Below are 21,596 nucleotides of genomic sequence, written 5' to 3' on the forward strand. Positions count from 1 at the left end.
CCGTTATCGGCCTATTTAAAATATTATGCTTAATTATTTTTTTCGTGTCCCAAGCAAAGGTCGAATTTGATTCGGACAATTGGGCCATGACCTCAATATACGTCGTAATAGATATAACAAAAAACAATTATATCAACTTAATGTTTCGAGTTAAAATAATGATAATACTAAATTTTGTTAACATTGTATCCTTCGGCACTAAGTGTTAAAAGTCTGACGAATCTTAGACATGTCACTAAACCAATCTGATTTTTACGAACCTTACTTAAGTTACAATCATTATATTTATTAAAAATAAACACAGCAAACCTGCCCCGTATATATATACAGTATCTGTATACACCTAAGATGGTGAGGCTATTTTGTTGAATAGCTTAATCTAAATATTATTTATTCAAGTAAACTCTAACAAATTTACCGAATAAGAAACCGGATACTGAAGATTCCATCGGGAAGAAAAGGCGAAAAATTCAAAAGGTAAACCTCTCCGTCAATTGTATTATAAGTCGTAATAATATACAAAGAAATATTTATATTAAAGAAATATTTTTTATCATCTAAATTCTAATGCATTGGGGCTGACTAGATTTTTCCGACTCTCTTGTAGTTTCAGATTATATTGTGCGATGGCCACAATCCGAGGATTTCGAAAGCCAGCAAGTTATGATGACATTAGTTGATTCTAATTTCTGTCAGCTGAACTCGACCGGCTTAGAAACAAACACACATAATTCTATTGTTTCATCACTATCGCTATAAAGATCGCTTTTAACTGAACACCTGTTAGACACTACACGAGTAATCTAAAATCTTTTCATTGTAACTTGTTTCAATTAGCAGGTGAATTAAATTGTAATTTAATAATAATTATCATGTATGATAAAATTAATAAAGTAATTTAACAAATTGCAAATGTCTCACTGCTGGTCTCCTTTCCCCTCGAGAAGGTTTGGATTTTATCGTATCACGCTACTAAATACGGTTAGGTTAATTTTCATCCCGAACGGAAAAGTTTCAGAACGTTTTACTTCAAGACTTACACAGAGCCAATTTTAACCATCAATTTCTATTCACGTATTCCAACCATCTCGGCTAAGATCAATAGCAACCGAGTCATTCATAATATTTCATTTTGTAATTTAGTATCATTTCGACTGCTGCGAAAAGGCAAAATATGTATTTCAAAACGAGCCGAGATAACAAAGGCGGAGGATGGCAATCGCTTTTGACAGGTGAATACAGACGGCATGAGGGCGATAGGACGCGTTCCATTCGCTTTCCAATTGTTTACGGAACGTGGCGGCGTGAATTTAACTTTTTAATGTTATTATGCGAACGTGGATACCGATTGGATTATTAAATTGTAATTATATTACGCATAACATGTAGAAGAGAACGTTATTATCACACACAAATGAATGTTCTGGATTTACTAATTTAAACCTTAAATATAAATATAAATTCAATTGATGGCTTTGAAAGCCCGTCTGAGTACCATAACATTTAGTATTGTTGAGTTAGTTTCACTATAGGCACAAGGAACTTTCTTAGTGCCACTATCTAGGAGCCGTGGTGACCCCTTTCCTACAGAAGGCCTATTTGCTAGTCAGTCTAGCAATTTAAATAAATATATAAATGTGTATGCCTCTATCAGATATGTTAAGTATTTATGTACCAAAAATGTTACTTATTTGATCAAAAACATGAACAATATCACAAGTTTGTATCGGTTAAGTTTTGCACACCTTTACGTTACGTTACGTTCTACACAGACTAAATTACTAACGCAGTACAAGTGACAACATTGGAATCTTTCGCACCATAAAATTTTTACATAATCGTTACATATAACGGAACGTTGCACTCAAGTTTTACCTTGAAATTTAACTCTCTACGAAATTAAAGGTGTTTTACGAGTATATCGAAATACCTATTTATTTTCCATAAACGATGACGAAGAATAAATAAACATTATTATTATACAGATTATATATATATATGGTCGAACCTAATTTAAATGTCACCGAATCACCTACCCCGGGATAAGAAAGCTGCAATCAGAGCAAATCGTTCCACGCATGTTACGCGCGCGACACGCATCGTGTTGCGCACGCGCAGAGAAAACGTGTTGGATATTAGCGTAAATATAGACCATTTGCATGGTAATAAAGATTAGTGCCGAATAAAAAAAGTCATAATTGAACGTGTTAAGCGTTTTCCGACACGTGGAGGACAAAACATTGTTGGAGTTAACTAATATCACGTATAAATGCCATAATTTAGAAGTAAATATGATAATAAACTCTAATGCTTTATATATTAGCTATAGTTTAATAGAACAATCGCCTTTACTGTTGTATGTAAATGAGCATTAATTTCGTAATTATAAATAATTTTAAATTATTCAATATGTATATGATAAAAAACAAGATGATCACGAGAGGTCGATCGTGATAACATCAACAATCGACCGTTGTCCAGAACACGTGCAGTCCCACTAATGGTGACATAAGTAGTTGAACTAATTAGTTTATATACAACGATGACAGCATTTAATTAAATTATATATGAGCTAAAATAAAATTTATACTTTTCAAGTAAACATTTTTAGATCAACTATTAAATTAAAGTCACTTTCATTATTGTTCGAAAATTATTATTAGAAAAATAACCAATACCATAGGAGCATATAAAACAAATCAGTAAATAGCATTAAATAAATAATTGGTAGATAAACATAACAATTAAATTTATATAGTATGTTTGCTACGTTCAGTAATGATGACGGAGCAAATTCGTTTCAAAATGAACACGTTATATAAATCACGAACAATTACGTAGTGTTACATTTCGCAAAATATTTAGCTTTATTCGATCATTGCTTTTATTCGGATTAGGTGGTTGGTTTACTTTCAACCCACAAACTTGTAAATACAAATTATTTGCGATGTATTTATTGTATTACACGGATTTAATTAGGAACAAGATATTTGCACCCGCATTGGAACAGAGTGGTGGTATAAGCTCCAAGTTTCCTCCTTAAGAAGAAAGGAAGCCTTTGCCCAGAATTGGGACATATACAGATACATATAGAGAGGTATATTTCTTTTATTTATTTTTTATCAACATTACTCGTAAGATGCACCATGTTTAGACACCGCTGAATAAAATAAAAAAGGGGACCACACTTTTCATGGGCAATTAAGTTTATCAAGAGTTGTTTTATAGTATAATATTATAAGCTCATTGTAAGAAAACTTGAAGAGTAAGTGAGATAGTAATGGATAAAATTAAAACAATTTAAACCGATGAAATATCTAAAATAGTAAAACCATTAAACGATATACTCAATTAATTTTCAAAAAACACTCCACCGTTCATTATCTTATTGAATAATCGAATCAAACCTATTAACTTTACCCAATACTACACGTGCTATAGCGATCCAACACAATTTGAGCATACTAATAAGTTAACACAATACAGCGATTAGTAACATGTATAACGATGAATGACATTGAACTACTAATGAATTAATGATTCGGGGAAGTCCATGACTGTCATAAATCGTAACATGAGTTATGTATATCTACCTCCATATGTCGTTTGAATTATGTTTTAGCGGTGAAAATGAATTAAACAACGATAATCTAATTTTGTAGCATGCTATAAGTATGCTATGATAAAATGGTAACACTTTTAACAACATCACTGTAAACGAAAATATACGCCTTAGAGAAATCTTAATTACAGCTTGAATATATAGAAGCCTTTATTTAAGATTTTTATCATTTCTATCAATTTCCAATTTCATATTCAACAACAAAACACAACATGGCGCTCATAGGATAAAGGTTTGGTCAGATAAATGTCTCACAAGCTTCACGGTATACGATTGAAGACCCCAAGTTTGCAGATGCGGTTTATCTTCTATCTAACTTTCTGATTTATTATTGACCCCAAATCTAGCGCAAGCTTTACGTTTAGATGGAGTAGAAAAGTTACTCGGTTGTTTTCAATAGAAACAAAATTCCGAAATTCTGTTGTTCTAAAACTTTTCACTCGATAAATTTACAAAATTAACATTTTGATTAGAAATTCTGTTATCCTTTCAAAATTATTTTAACCTTTAAAAGCAAAACAGGTTTAGAGAAAATTATAACATGATATCACAATCGCAATGACCCTTTCACACAATATATTTCCACGACGCTATTGTCTTCACTCTTGATACAAGAGCATATAAAACGGCATACTGTAACACACGTAATAGTCGTGTGAAGCTGACGTTACTGAGAACAAGGTATTACACATGAAGAGACCGAATTGACTATTGTTATGATGCAAGTTGGTCAATTTTGCATAACAGTTAACAGGGAAGTCTATTGAGGTTTTGGTTGACGCGGATTGACTATTCCATATAGTGTATGTAATAAGTTATACAAATTTTAAAAGAATTTCGAAAATAGTGAAAATAAAAAAATAACTTTGCAAAGTTGTATTACATGTTCTTATAATCTCTATACCATTCTATGCAGATGCTGTTAAAAGAATAACAATAAGGTCCTGATTTTTTTTTTTTCAAATATAATCAAATGCATCAAACGATAATAACGTATAAAGGCATATGAAATCAATAATAAAGTTATTATTAATGTTTCTTATTTGTTTATAATTAAATTTTAAAACTGCAATGCCATTTGTTACGCGATTACGAGAATAATAAAAATTAAGCTTGATAAGATCACAACGTTACAACGCGACACCGAAAAACTTAAAATTTGAAAAATTTCAGCTGGCGAAAGTTATACTTTCTACAAAAGAGTTTATATGTACGTGACAGTAGCACCTTTACCTCCAGTTTAAAATCTTAACAATGGATCATTAACAGAGACAAATAATAATGAAACAATAGACTCAAATCATACAGAAATCACACATCGTATCCAGTCGAGCGTCAGAGCAGAAATAGTCACTAATTAACCTAAATCTGTTCGTGCCTCTATAATGCGAGCTTATTTACGCGCAGACGTTGAATTTACATACATAAGACAATGTGTTGAATGGAGTCTGTCAACGCGAACACGTTCATGTTATAATTAGCATGATTATCTAAGGGTTTTATGTGAAATTTCGCGTATATATGTGTATATTGAAATATTTTGACAATATATATTAATAAAATCATCGAAACAGGCTAAAAAAAACTACTATAATTATGTTTTTTGTAATTAACATTTTATTTGACAGTTTATATTTTTATCGATACTACTTAATGACTGGCACAATTAAAACCGGAGCTGGATTAGTCTCAATTCGGCTTATTTACTGAAAAGGGCTGTTATGTAGCAGCTTTAATCATAACAGACTGTTATTATTACTGTAAGGTTAAACATAAACTTTCAATATGGCACTGAGGAAACATTAGGTAATTTATAATGATAATAATAATAAATACAATTTAAAACTTTACTACAATTTCACTAAACTTAAGAAAATAATAATAGTTTTTAATACATAAGCTCTAGAAATTGACTATGCAATTTAGATTCGCGAATGATTTGATTTAATTATATTATCTACTAATTACTTACTTGTTATTTTATATCGTTTGCTGACATAATATAACTTAACGTAGTATTCAGTATTTTTAAAAATCAATCCAAAAAATAATAAACAATAGCTTACACCTTTGATTGTGATAATCAAAATGACTCATCCTTCAGTCTTCAAATCGTTTCGATATACATAAAAGGACAACGCTGAAGTCGCTGATATCTGAGCACGTTCTAAATTGCTCATTTGAATTTCAATGCCTTATGAAGTAAAGCTATTTGACAAGTTCGATAAACGGTAAGTGTTTATTTCGGTAAGCCAATTAATGTACAGCGATAAGTTGCTTAAGACGTGGTTATAATAAAGTAAACGTGCATTACCTTGGGTTATTTAACTCCTTAAATGTTTTCGTCGATTACTTTTAAATAACTTGATTAAAATTTATTTTTATGAAGTTCACTTATGCAAAATTGCTAAACCTCCTTTTCCGCGTCTGGCGACGTGATATGGATGATTAAAATGATAAGACACGCGAGGAAGTGCATGCAATATCCGTCAAGTAGCTTGATATTCCTCTGACCTAAAAAGGTCATTGTCAGCCTGACCCGTGTCGACCTCCGGATGACTGATCGAGGACAGGTTTCGCGATTAAGGTAACCAATACAAGTTAAGAATACTCTTTAATGTAACATATTGAAATTTGGTCGGATTATATGATTTGATATTAATGATAATTTTATTTCTTCTTACCCACAAGAGTATGTCCAGAGTAAGGCAAGAGAGACACTTTTTATTCCAAAAAAGTTATTGATGATAATTAAAGACATTCAGCAAGAACTTACAATAAAAGTAAAATTTGGCAATTGCTTTAACAAAAAACGCATCCGTCAGTGAAAGCGAAAGTAAAAACAAACATCTAGGTATTAAAATAACAACTCCCACATTATAGACAATAAATAAAACTATAAAGATATTTTAGATGCATCCTGACCCAAGTGTTGTCTTTTATGTTCTATGTAATCTTTTATTTGTGCAATGTGGTTTACAAGAAAGAATATTTAATTCATATGATAAATAAAAAACAAATCAATGATTTGTTTTGAGACCAATTTTGTAATTTTGCCATACATATGTCGTAAATTAGTGTGAAAAAATTGTGAAAAACTATAGCCAAAATACGAGGACACGGATCTCGTCTGCCTACACTAGATTTACAAAGACGACATGTTTTCAAGGATACTTTTCGCAAGATATGCTCGCGTGGATAAACATAAAACACACATTGTTCTAGCTTTGCGGATAGAGCCGCATTATGAAAACATGGGCCTTGCGAAGAATAATAAACCAGGCCGTACTGCCGGATTTATTAAGACTTACCTCGTGAAAATTTATTGGTTTTAATTTTAAAAAACTTTAATACTATAAATTTACTTAATGCACTAAAATTTTAACCTTCGAAAATGTCAAGGAGCGTTAAACAAGTTTTAAATTCATGTCGTAACTCGAATGTAAGGTTAAGAGTTCTGCTTCAGAAGTTCTCTCTTCTCGAGAAATTGTGGGATTAAGATTAATTACAATTCTCGAGATGGTTATGAGAATGAAAATTTTATTCTAGGTGCGGTTTATTTATAATTAGATTTTACCTTCTGTTTATTAGCAACAAACTCTAAACAATTCCATCCCTCATTTAGTTTTCCCCTTGTGTTAATTTGTTTATTATTCGTCTTTTGTTGTTTTCGTTGCAATTTTTTTAATAATTATTTCGTGTGTATTTGATTATTTATGCTGTCATATAATTATTTTGTTACCCTTTGTTTTATAAATATTCTCTGTTCCTCTTAGGGTTGACTGGACTGACTGGCAAAAATTGACTAAAAATACATAAACAAACTTTTAAAAACACCTACAAATTTTGTAAATGAATATAAAGAATTATTTTTTGTACTAACAAGGAAAGGCATTTTGAGTGTAACAAAAAGATTTAAGGGCGATCTAAAATTCAGTACAATACAGCACCGATTATATCATTTTCCCGGCTTAATAATCACGTGCAGTGAAAGTGAGAGCGCCATCTATCGGCCGTGACGTAACGTGGCGAATCGGCGATTGTCCGTCGTTGCGACAAGAAGTTTCGACATTTCGCATTGGCTCACAGGCTTAGTAACGCTACATTCAATTCTAGGATCGTTTGAGGACGTTGGTTTGTTTGATCATATTTTTCTGTCACACATAGACAAATAATAATTTGCTTTTGTACAATTTGCATACAAATAAATTTCCGTAGGTAAAGAACTCTATCCACATTGCCTTTTGTAACTACTTTGACAAAGAAAGTCATAACATTGTATGTCGAGTGACGCAATTAAAGAAAAAAAAAAGTTAATGTATACATCAATCTACTTCAATTTTATTCATTGATAAAAAAACCCCCGGTAAATTACGATTGGTTGCGGTTTTTGTCGGTGATCACTTTATACCTCGGTGTGTTTTTTATATCCCTGACGAGATGATCAATACTTCGTCCGGTAATGTCAAACTGTGAATCGATTACGTAATAAATTCAAAGGTTGGAAACATTTAAAATCAAGAGAAACTCCGAAGAAAGCATATCTACTACGAATATTATAGCTTAAAGTACCAGGCTAACATAAATCAGCTGGAAACAGGTGTATACGAACACGTTTAAGATGACTTTTGTGTTCGGAGCGTAGACAATGGACCACACAATGCGATACTCCGGCTCTAACATGACAGCCATTAACAAGGTCTTCAGTCAGCATCGGTTCAAAACGAGTGCACTTCGCGTAGTATTGCACATTATAAAGTTGAATTGTGACAAGCTGTTTTATATTCTCGTGACGTCGCGCACCGCTTTTATATTCTTCCGACTCAAGTACTTTGAACCGTCTGAAAATTTTACGCGATACAAATAACAAATGATAAAATATACGTAACGAGACGAAAGTTGCAGCAATGAGAACCAAACTTACTTTATAAGGTGAGAGACGTTGTTCGATGTTTATTAATTTCACGTTACATAAATTTACTTTCGATAAAAAACTTAAAGAAAACACAGAAACATTATTGAAATTGTAATCGAAAATTAAAGAAATATGATTCAAATCTAATTTACTGGTGGTAGGGCTTTGTGCAAGCTCGTCTGGGTAGGTACCACCCACTCATCAGATATTCTACCGCAAAACAGCAATACTTGATATTGTTGTGTTCCGGTTTGAAGGGTGAGTGAGCCAGTGTAATTACAGGCACAAGGGACATAAAATCTTAGTTCCCAAGGTTGGTGGCGCATTGGATATGTAAGCGATGGTTGACATTTCTTACAATGCCAATGTCTAAGAGCGTTGGTGACCACTTACCATCAGGTGGCCCATATGCTCGTCCGCCTTCCTATTCTATAAAAAAAAAAAAAAATTTACATACCAATTTTGTACAAATGTTCTTAAATGGCGTAAAAGTCTGACCACTTCAACCATGTACCACTTTCAGAACAGACAGAAAGCTGTACAGGTTAAATCAACTATTAGGTTCTGTTTACATTTTAAATATAGACATAAATTACTCTGTCAAGCGATTTTGTTACTCAATGACATGAAATGTCCTGTTTGAATTTTCTATTTAATTTTAAAATAATAAAATTTTACTTATCTTATTATGAGTTACGTTTCGTGTGAATATTTACAAACATATATCAATAATTCGTATATACCTTTTTCCTTATAAACATTGCATCATTACAAATACATTCTTGTTACTGTTTATGATTTAAAAAAAAAGAATCAAATTCAAAATTACAATGTTTTGCGTACCTCTAAGCGTTTCGAGTGAGTGCAAGTACGTAAATAAATTTCATTTGAACATTATTATCTGTGCCTTTCGAGATGTTAGCAATACCTACTTATATCGTCGCGTCAATGTATAGTCGTGGACATTGACCCAGGCAACACGAAACAGTGACCAGCTTCGCTAAGCAAATAACGATCTTAAATCTCTACAACTCTCAGTATGTACACCGAGTTAACCTTTTAAAAACATTCGTTCATACTCGCATATAAATGCAGTACGATTTTGCTTTAAATATTTCATTTATATATTTAAGCATAACTATAGTATTGATTAAGATTTCCTTTAGTAAACTAGTTCTATACATTTTGGTACTTAAATAAAAAATAAATAAACTGTTTCGTATTTTAAAAATGGAATTCAATATTCGGTGCGTCGATTCTTGTAAAAGATATCTTTAAACTTTAGAAACAGATCTCGAGTACTTTGTTGCGAAATACTTAACAAGTAAAAGGTGCAGTGAAAAATTTTAAAATCGATCTCCTTTAAACTTAGTAAATAGTACACAATTAAATAGATGGATTAAATCAGAATAAACGTTGGTATACTTTAACGGTATCATTTATAAACGTTGCTTTGCGGCTGTTTAGTTAAACAATGATTTCGCTCCTTCTATCATTATAGATTTGACATTGGAAAGAAGAAGACAGCATAATTTAACTAATCACCCGCTAAATAACATTTATAAGTAAGGCCGACTTTAAATATACTTATAGATTAAAGAATTTTTGCCAAAATAAGACATTACATAATCTTTCCTATTATTTGTATTAACTTTAATTTGAAAGGGTATCGTGTTTTTTTAAGGAAATTTTAGGATTTTTGAAAACTATAATCGTTTTCATTGGACTCTCCGACGATGTGTTCTTCATTGACTCGGAATGTTGTATGACAGAAGTCTTATTTGAAGAGTTTATTGCTCTTAAACAAGACATATTAGCCTTTATCGTCATGTAATACAGTATATGATGCTTTCCTTAAGCTGATTTATCTTTAGTAAGATGATATCAAGGGAAAAGGGTGTCAATAACGAAAGTCTAGTAGCGAATTGAGGAAGAGGTATATTACTCATATATTATCCAACAGGTTGACAAGTGACGTAACTTATTAACATAATCATCATTTCCTGACAAAAACATTTTTCATCAACAATATTATTGACATGACAAACAATAATAGTAAAAGTTTCCTACTTTAGGCAAAACAGAAGAGTAAGAAAAAAAGTCATAAACAAATCCATAAAATGATTACAAAGTTTGTCTTAATCGCGATCAAAAGTATTTGAGGTATATAAAAAAGAAGTTTGATCTTGAAAACGATATAATAGTTTAAATGAGAAAAGGGAATCAGCCTCAAACTTGAAAAGGTCGCATTCACAATTCAATTTCATTCAGCCGTAACTTCAGCGGCTGAGTAAACACGAACGAAATGACTTAACAATTTCGCTAATTATTAGCGTTATTGTTTATTCGTTTGCTTTATAAATACAAATAAAAATAAGAAAATACATTTAGTTGGAGAAAATACGCTAATTTATTTACCGTTATTATATGAAAACACCAAGATATACTTGTGTATTTTGTTCATATGGAACAACCGTTACATTACAATTAAAGCCGAAGAAATTCAATATTCTTAAATGTCGTGTGATTTTTAATTCGATTTCAATAAATTTCCAATAATTATATCCGTAGAAAAACACCACTCCAAATATTTTGACCCAAATACTACCGAATACATCCAACCATGTCACCATGTATAAAAATATTCCAACTTATCGCATATTACAACCATATCATTAAAAGATAGAATTAAAAAGGTAACAGGATAACAAAAAATACCGCCAAATATGTTTAAAAACTCACAAGAATACATAATGTATCAATGATAGTTAATTTTATTGAAGACACTAATTTAAAAATGTACTAAACGCCACTATTTATTCATTTTAATTTAAACTCTGAAGTAAAACTATTATTAATGTTTATGCATTCGAATGATAAATATAACTTACCAAAAAGAACGAAAAGCCGTTCCTTGTCAGGAAGATACCAAAGAATATCAATGACCGTCCATAAATCATCTTTAAATGAATAGCTCGTAAGTCTAAAGCGATGCTTCGCTCACTTCCTGATATTTTAAAGCGAATTTATACTCTTTATATAATGATTTTCGTATTTATAATAGTATTACGAATTACAATATAAATTATTATTTGTAATTAGAATTATTATTTTTAAAACATTTGACATAGGATGAGCAAAAAACCTTTGAAAACAATTACAAGAAACGCCTATTAGTAACTTGCTTCCCATTTTATTTTGTTCTTCGAAAACTCATCATATTTTATATTTCACTGCAATGCGCTATATTGTCATTATAGACGTAAAAACATTGCAATTAATTGATAATTGTATAAAATATTTGCATGCGAAGAAAACGTGACATTGTCACAAACTCGAAATAGATCCTGCTTGCCATGCAAACTAAGTGAACGCATTACGACTACGTGAGATCATAAATTCAACGCCCTTTTATTCAAAATAACGACACGTTCACCTTCTCGTATTTATTCAGGAGCGAGTTTTGAGCGAGTAGGTGGGTAGTTCGAATCAGTATGATAAATACTGTAGTTCTAACTACTAATATAATGGACCCTTGGCTTAAATTTAGCATCTGTAACTAAGCACTAACTCTACCCCAATTTATTTTTGATATACATTATATTTTTTATTATTTCTTATAATACTTATAGGTTCTAAACGTATAAATATGATAATTGTAAAAACATATTTTTGTAGACAATAATAAAAATAAATTTAATAAATAAATGTTGGAATAACAAGTGAGAACTAAAAAATAACGATAATTCATTTTTAATTATCATTATCAACGCCTCCGATATCTTCCAATGCAAGTCTTAATGACATGCTATGAGATTAGTTCTAGATATTTAACTATCATTTAACATTGTCGGTAATTTGATAACGATTTTATCAAGACAACTATAAATTATTCTATAGTTAAAATTTTGATATTATCTCTTTTATACGAAATATTTGAACCGCAAACGATATAATTATATTACAATAGTGTATTTAAGTAAGAAATATATTCAAAAAAATATTTCCGTCTTCAAGTCTTTTGTTTTTTTTTTGTGGCACTGATGCAAATCATTTGAATTTGTTTGTTGTAAAATATCAGCTTTAAATCTATTTAAATTGACATTTTTAAAATTATTAACGAAGAGAAATCTAAAAATTATTTAATTATTGCAGCAGACGGAAATGCAAAAAACTACGTACGATAAAATCTAGAACGAAAATGAATGAAAAAATAAAGCTACACAAAAAATATTTCCGCAAAAGGTCGACTTTTACATACATGATGAGAAATCAGCGCAGTTTAATAGTGTTGTAGGTAATTAATGTTTAATGAGACTAGACTATGAAATGAGATATTTCGCAGTAACTTCCATTAGAAGACTAAGTTTTACTGAAACACCGCTTTTCGTAATTCATTGTTAACACTTTATTGCACCGCGGAAGTACTAATTAATCTTTTATTGTGTATTTTAACTATATCTGAGAGTTCTACTAAATTTTGAAGAATCCAATGCTAAAATAAAGAAGATGAAGTTGTAATTCAGCTTCAATTATTTTTTTAATTAAAGCAGAAACTAGACTAACTAGCAAATGGTCTGTAATCTGTACTAAGCTCTAACCAAAGTCGATGTATCACTTCCCATTTTTTTATTTCCACTTTATAGAAAGATACCAACATTTTAGTGTGAAATTAATGAATTTAAAAAAGTAACGACGTAAATTTAGATAAATCTTATGATGAGAAATCACTTTTATGTTCAAATTAGTTTTCTAATAAAGATTATGAAGCTATTGAATTACCTAATAACCTTCATTTAATAGGCAAATATTAACGAAGAGATAACATAAAAGTCGAAAATCTTAGCGAAAGATTACACAATGAAATAAAAATAAATTTGCATAAATATATAATTTAGACTACTTTAGCTTAATTACACTGCGTAATAATAAATGAAAACAAAGCTGTCGTAAGACTGCTTTCGTATTCGTTGTAATGGTATTAAGAGTAAGTCATGATTATCTAGTTCAGATATCATATCTTACTTGTAAGGAGACAAACAATACACCAATTGTTTTATCAAAACAACGAGGTCCCAAACAATGATATAATTAAATGATAAACAGCCTCCAAGGCTTCTACGAAATCTATATACCTTTTTTTGCTCATAAAGAACAACTTTTATGAAGGATATAATGAGTGTTTTTTTATATATTTATATGGAAAATAAAACATGCCGAGATGGCCTAGTGGTGAGAACGCGTGAATCTTAATCAATGATCGTGGGTTCAAACCCGGGCAAGCACCACTGAATGTTCATGTGCTTAATTTGTGTTTATAATTCATCTCGTGCTTGACGGTAAAGGAAAACATCGTGAGGAAACCTGCATGTGTCTAATTTCATTGAAATTCTGCCACATGTGTATTCTACCAATCCGCATTGGAGCAGCGTGGTGGAACAAGGTCCAAACCTTCTCTTAGAAAGGGAGAGGAGGTCTTAGCCCAGCAGTGGGACATTAACAGGCTGTTACTGTCCTGTTCTGTATATGGAAGAAGTGAACAAGTACATATAAAAAGCTGTACATTACTGTCTGTACATTTGACATAAAAAAACAACGCGATGGTAAAATTCCAATTTTTTTTAAATGGAACTAACCTTTGATTTATATAAAATACATTTTGTTTTAAGTCGAAAAGGATATTTTTAAAGTTTTCAAAATACTTTATGTCAAAAGTTTATGTGATTGAATTCAAATGCACTTCTAGTGCATTTCAATTCAGTTACAACAGTTTTTCGCAAACTCTCCAACTTTATTTTCACATTCGATATATATCGATAGATAACGAATGCGTGAGAAAATTTTACATTGGTGTCAGTTATTATTTGATAAATATACTCTCACGAAATTTCAAAGTTATTGAGATCATAGTAGAGGTGACAAAAATAAAGCGATTATTATTATAATTATAATTTTTGTTTCGTTTCTGACATTTCCTGTTTACCAACCAACGTCGTAAAATTATATTATTATTGTATATTATTCAATAAGTTTGGTTGTTTTATATTAAATATAGAATTATTTTGCAAATTTGAATGTACATATATAAATCTCGTCTATAAAGAGACCGCAAATTCTCTATTGTTCTTTCTAAGAAGAAAAATACAATAGCCGGTTTAGATGAATCTCAGATTCGTTTTCAACTAAGATTTCACCTTCGACGATATCTACTTGTAATGCTTAAAGGAAACATAAGGCGTCAAGTGGGCTAAAATCCCACACAAATTTTCAGATCCTTACAAATAAATGATTCATTTTATGCCTAATATTCGAAAGGAGTAGTGATCGCATACGTGATCAAATTATACAATAACAACGAGACCAAAAAATTGAAAATAAAATTCGAAGTCACATTAAAAATAACTAATAGGAGAAATAATAATACATAAGTACCGATAAAAAACAACCAACAAGCGTGACGATATCAAAACATTGAAGATTATCCGATTTTTTCACTTTAACACATTTGACCTTGGACGTCCAAGTGTTTAAGCACGAAACATTTGTTTTTGCACTGTTCACTTCAACGTTCGGATTTAAACTTGGTGACGTATAAAATCTTAATTGCTTATCGATCACAAGATTCGAGAAGCAACGCGTGCGGCCCAACCGAACGGCCGTGAGCGACTGGCTTGACGCATGCGTATTCAGCGACGTGTCGCTTAATGGAAAGCGTGCTCTAGCGCATAATAACATTAAAGTCTTCAAGTCATAATAAAACCAGCGCTGTCTGTGCTAGCAGATATAAAAAAGAAATGCTTTCTATGTAATGGTCAGTTTCTTTTCTTCGATAATAGGTTCCCTAGCTTGTACTTATCATTAGAGAAAAGCTAACTATGTGGACATTCAATCCGAAATTATTTTCAACAGACGCTATTTTGGTAATTTTGACTGTTGGCAGGATATTAATCTTGACGTCCTCTGTCGTTTCCCATATGCTTCTTCCCGTATTGCCACTAATCTGCGAAACCTTACATGTTGTATAAGCCATCTGTTGTATTGCTTGTTTTAGTGCGTCACATCGCACATAACGTGAAACACCTGTTGCTTGACAACAATAGGATTCGCTCAAGGTGATATACTGCTGAAGGTCAATGCCATTATATTAACAATAACGACGATAGCTATCCGCAATGATTTAGTTACAATAAAGACAAAAGTTACATAAAAAATAATATAATTATTTTGCTAACATTAGCAGAAGGTAAAGATTGTTGCTTTAGGTTTACGGAAATTTAGTTCGCGATCATGTAATATTTAGTATATTCATAATCTGCTTCAATCGATCGTATTATTTTAAATTAAAAATGTATATCAGCGCCAAAGCTTATCAACACAACACAGCTGACAGAGAATAAAAAAAACAAACAGTTGACAGATATTACAAAGCATCATAGATCGGCAAGTGAACGTGCGCCTGCGCAAGGTCGTTAAAACCGGTCCTCGACTGACCAAATACAAAACCTGCGCCCAGTCTTAAAACTTAAAGCAATCGTTTGACAATACCGTATGCGTGAAAATAGATTCAAAGCTTTGTAAGAAAATAAGACTTGCAAAATTATTTGACAAGAGTTCACTCCCACACTCTGCCGTGGATATAATTAATGTCTTCATTATTGATACAGAACAAACGATTACTAGTTTTGTGACAGAAATCGCATTATAAGGTATACGGGCGAACTATATTTATAAATAATTTTAGCTTTCATCATTATAAATATCATTTTAAATATAAATAGAAACTAGACTCAAAGTTGAGTAGCTGGACTAAGTTGATAAATATAAAATCGTCTTAGAAAATAGCCTTTGAAATAAACTTATTTGAAAATAAGCTGTATGAGAAATGTAGAATGAATAAATGTAATTGAAAATAGAAGCGCGATCACAAGGCCGGCGCCGCGTCGCAACGGTCTGCGGTTGACCCACTGCTACGATAACCCGAAACCGGCGACTAGCCTTAAGCTGCCATTCGCTTACACTGATAACTGTCGGTTTGACAATATTTGCATATAATTACAAGTCTAAAAGAGGTCTAAAAGAAGTCTAAAGGAATCTTCATCAGCATAACACTGATGGAGATTCCTTTAAATATATCACACACCCAAATTTGAAAACAATATTTCTTAAATACTGGTGTTCGCCTGCAACTTAGCCCGTGTTTTGGGGGCAGAGCATGTCTCAGGTATAAAAATGTATTTCTATTTCCTTCCTTGAGGTTCAAGCTTGCTTCATACTGAATTTTATTAAAATCGGATAAGTGGTTTAGCCGTGGAAAGTTATTGCTATTAGTGTGGATAATCTCATTAGAATTAAAAATATTGATTTTGAAATAAACAATGCTTTAATGTTGTCCTTAAATTGTTTTATATTTTGTCAATAGATTTGTACATAATACTAACAATAAGTAATATATAAATTTTTGCAACATTCATAATTTCACTTAAAAAATGAGTGATGACGTTTAAAACAGTTACGCATTTTGGACAACGGACCATTTGCAATAACAAGTAATAGTGTTAACTAGGTGAACGTGTTACGCGCTCCGTATCAATATATCTTTCATAAAATTATCTACGGTAGTATCATTTATCTCTTTCTTGTTTCTGTAAATCGTTATGATTAGAGCGAGACACAATATTATGTCTTGAAAGCACTCGAAGTCGCTGTCGGGGAAATAAAGCGAATCGATGCAAAGCAAGTAGCGGTTGGACGTGCTTGCCATACAGATTTACACGAAAGAAACAGTATTATTGATGGAAGAATCAGAGCAATACAAGTTCAAAATAAAGCTGTTATATTCATTGTTAAAAATACTGCAATTGTTTAACCACTGATAATAATTTTTAAAATAAAATCTTTTTTTTTAAAATAAAACAAGCAATGGTACTAGTTCCTTATTTACTATTTATTTCCTCAGAAATTGTATTGCACGAAATAATAATAGAAATCTTTTGAACGCAAAGAAAACCAATATGTACCTACAAGTAATTTGAGAGGTCCAACTAATTTAAATGTTTGCTTAATAAAAAAATCAAATGGAGTAGAGCAAGGTTTTCTCATATTTCGAGTTATGTCTATATGATGACAGTATATTATATACGTTCTTAAAATTCGGCTTATGTTCATTTCGGATTAAATTCATTTGAAAATTTACGAAGAAAGATACGACTATCGATTTAAAACTCTCGTGTTGATTTGCATCATTGTCATTTTCTTATCTTATACATACATACATACTTCCTGGAGTTGGAAGCCTAGGATTGGTTACCACGAAGAAAAATCCTTCAAAGTACCGATAAGCTTAGAGCGTCTGAAGGACATTCAGTAAAGTTGCATTTAGAAAATTATTTGAACATTTACATACAAAAACGTCAACGTAACTTCACGTAACGGCTGATTTAATTTTTATGGCACAATATATTACAAGTAATGAATCGATACGATTACAACACCTTAACCCAACGTCAGGTTTTATACACTTACATAAGAGCAAAGGTACAATTTACAAGTGACATATATGTGTAATTAACTGCACATGATTAAGAAATACTCGACGACTGGTACAATTTTCTTAACTTTTATTTCCTGAATCCCTTATTTGTTTCCAAATAAGGGTTTTTTTTTGATTATTTCTTGAAAAATAAAATATGTTTTTGTTGCAGAATTTTACGAAATCCAGAGAGATTTAGAAGGATAAGATATGAAATGAAATGGGTCGCATTTATATGGTATAATTCCTACGAACAAATTTAATATCAATTATCCAGCAAAGTTGAAAAATATATATATTCAGTCAAAAAAATTACTTGAAATCAAATCATAGACGTCAAAATAATTACATTAAGTAGTAACTTCATTAGGGTATAATCATTAATGTTATCTTATTTTCTTAAAATAGCAACTGCTATGTATACATAATCATAGTGACTTTTACAAATGGTCATGATTTGCAAATTTTGGGTTGTTAAGACAAACATTTTTTTTATTATTTCCTGATAATGCAATTTTAATTAGCATTGGATGCCAATCATTTCTCTTGCGGCAGAACGTAATTTTATCCAAAATTTCTTAAGCTGCTCTCAATGTCATAAGATTTGCGTGATCGCTTTTGAAAACATTACATTATGTTTATGTAATTTCGAATACATTACAGCTGACAGTAGCACTGAAGCAGGTTTCAACCTTATGGATTTGCTCAATATCATCGTTTGCCAATTTCCTGCTTTACTTGACAAACATGTTCAAATATTTATAAATGAAATTGCCTTTGGCGGTACAGTTCAGTGAAATTCATTCACATTCTTCTCGATAACATAATCTTGTTTTTATATAATTTTGTTAAAAATATTGATTTTGTTAATAAGTTATTAAATTAATGTTTTACGTCTTGTCTATTTGTCTAATAAAACAGGTCAATGTTAAATAATAATTATTGTCAACTTACCTCTTATAAGGACATTCACATTCAGCACAAACGCAAATATATTGAAATCTAGATTGATCCGATTGTATTGCCAAGACACGCATTGTTCCACTTTAGTTAAACCATAAGATTACTAAGTCGATTTGTACTGATAATAACTGACTGAACAACAGAAACAAAAATGTTTTGTCTATTAAATACTTCTTTTTAATTAAGAGCAATTAGTGATGTTTTTATACACACTGGTACGCATATTGTCAATACCAGTATAGTTAATATGAGATTCAACGAATTGTTTATCTTGTTGATGGTTAGGCCTTATTTACAATGTCGATTTTACCAAATGCGTTTCGTTCAAGAAAAAACATCTCGTCGATGACTTACATGTTTGACTTGATAATACATAGCAATGTATTTAAAAATCAAATTTATACATACCTAATCGAAAATCAGTGTATTACCATATAACCTAGGTAAGGCCAAGTATCGTGAAGGTATTGAGGAGAACGAGTTTTACGGAGACAAAAAATACATATCAAAATAAATTAGACAGATTATAAATACTCTAATTATTATCATTCTCCCCCCCCCCGCCTCTATGTTTTTTGTTTAATGAGTTTTAGCCAGTGAATAGAAAGGGACGTAGCAACATAAGGAAGGCTTGCAAAGCCTCTTACATTGTTAATGAGCAACTCACTTACCATCGAGATATATTAATGATTTTACTTATATCGTATGCAATTTTCAACTTATAGAATTCAAAAATCGAATCCTGAGCAAATCTTTAAGGTAATGTAAAATTTTTACACAATTTTTTTTTATAACAACGACGTGCATATATTTTGTCATATAATATAATGAATTCCGTAACATATTCCGTTGACGCGATACAGGAAGTATTATGAAGAAAGAATATTTTAATTATTGTGATATATATGAAACAAAATATCGCAGCGAAGCTTGACAATTGTGAAATACGATTTATGATTTTACACACGAATAGGGGCGTTGATTATTTTATTTCGTATAACATCAACAGATACATGCAACAGGGAATAAGGGGCGTTTCACAGATTTCTATATATTGAGGACGCTCCAATACTTTGTCCTGGCAAAACTGTAGAATACAATTTGTCAGAAATGTATTATTTATTTGACCCGTTCATGTCTAGCAATGACACTCCCTTCTGATTATGACTACAATATGACATGTTATGTTGGTACATAACGTACACTCATTTTATCAACCATTCATATCGTGTATGTTTAATCTGCACGCATGGCCGAGTTTCAGTAAAACTATGACAGAAAAATATCTAAAAAAATAATAATTGATGTTATTTATTTATTATTCAGAAACAGCAACGTTAAATTTTGATTATATTATATCCATCCGAACTAATATTAAAAATTCTATAGTAAGTTTGTTTGTTTGTTATGCTTCCACGTGTTAACTTAGATGTAAAAGAACATAGGGTACCGAACACCTGAACCCCACACCCTCAACGCGAGCGAAACCGCGAGTAGGAAACTAGTATATTAAATCACTCACATATTTGTAAATATGTATGTGACTTGTATGTACAAATATATTTTTTATAATCGAAGTGTTACTTCGTTTACTATAAAATGTTATTATAATGCTATAAGTCGAATCATTGAGAAAACAGGATTTTAAAATTAATTCACGTAGAATGAACAGCATAAGTACTATTCACGGTCGCACGAAACGAGATAGTAAAATTAATTAAAGCGGACACTTGAAGAATTCTCAAAGACAATGTCCTCTCAAACGATTCTTTGTCGAGAGCGGAATGTTGAAAAAAAAAGAAGGAATATTCTAGAAACTGCAAAAATAAAATCATTAGTAAAACGTTTAGTTATTCTGAATACGAATATTTACTACTGTGATCGGAATTTTACATAATAAAATACTTGGTGGTAGGGGTGGTGCCCTACCACCCCTACCGGGTTTGTGCAAGCCCACCTGGGTAGGTACCAACCGTTAATCACATATTTTACCGGCACCACACCTATGCGTAGGCCAGTCTAACTACAGGCACAAGCGACATAACATCTAAGGCCTTAAGGTTGTTTAATATTTTTCACGGCGTCCATGGTTATGGGCTGTGGTGATCACTTACCATCAGGTGGGTTATTTACCAGTCCGCCTACCTATTGAAAACTTGTTACAAATATATTTCACTACCTCACATTTTACACTTCCATATCACAATTCACACAACACCACGTCTCACACAATAGAACTTAGGCTTAGTGCCAAAATATATCGGACCCAACGACGCCACTGCGGTCCCAAGCCTATGAATACAGCTACAACGGTATTTCTTATTCAAACTCGCAGACCGTCTCTTTCTTCATAAAGTAACTTAGCTCGCAATAATAACAAGAAACCTGACGGCATTATTGTGCTATTGAAAATATACACATCGCTGGAGATACCACGTGTGTTGATGCACTATCCCCGTCCCACTGCCGTTTGTCCGCATTAAGGGCGGGAACCGCGGCGTGCAATGTAGAACATTCCGACTGGACTAAGTATTTATTCATTGCTGAAGGCCGAATAATCGTTACGT

At 31.6% G+C, this 21,596-nt stretch overlaps 1 protein-coding gene and 1 long non-coding RNA gene across 8 annotated transcripts in view; one reads left to right on the forward strand and one right to left on the reverse strand.

Annotated features, from left to right (window-relative positions):
- Nucleotides 1-21,596, reverse strand: part of LOC126777840 (IQ motif and SEC7 domain-containing protein 1) — a 164,816-nt gene that overhangs the window by 47,070 nt on the left and 96,150 nt on the right. For 2 of the 7 annotated variants that reach the window (XM_050501066.1, XM_050501061.1), the window contains exon 1: nt 14,970-15,189. The exons of 2 other annotated variants lie outside the window; for them this stretch is intronic. The gene's annotated coding sequence lies outside the window, so the exon portion shown is untranslated. Of the gene's footprint in view, nt 1-14,961; nt 15,190-21,596 lie in introns of those variants that run through there. 3 more of the 7 variants (XM_050501064.1, XM_050501063.1, XM_050501062.1) reach the window with 3 other exon arrangements.
- LOC126777938 (uncharacterized) overlaps nt 1-21,596 on the forward strand; it is a 51,465-nt gene that overhangs the window by 18,013 nt on the left and 11,856 nt on the right. The window lies entirely within an intron of this gene.

Source organism: Nymphalis io, chromosome 24 (genome assembly GCF_905147045.1).
Source record: "Nymphalis io chromosome 24, ilAglIoxx1.1, whole genome shotgun sequence".
NCBI classification, from domain to species: Eukaryota; Metazoa; Arthropoda; class Insecta; order Lepidoptera; family Nymphalidae; genus Nymphalis; species Nymphalis io.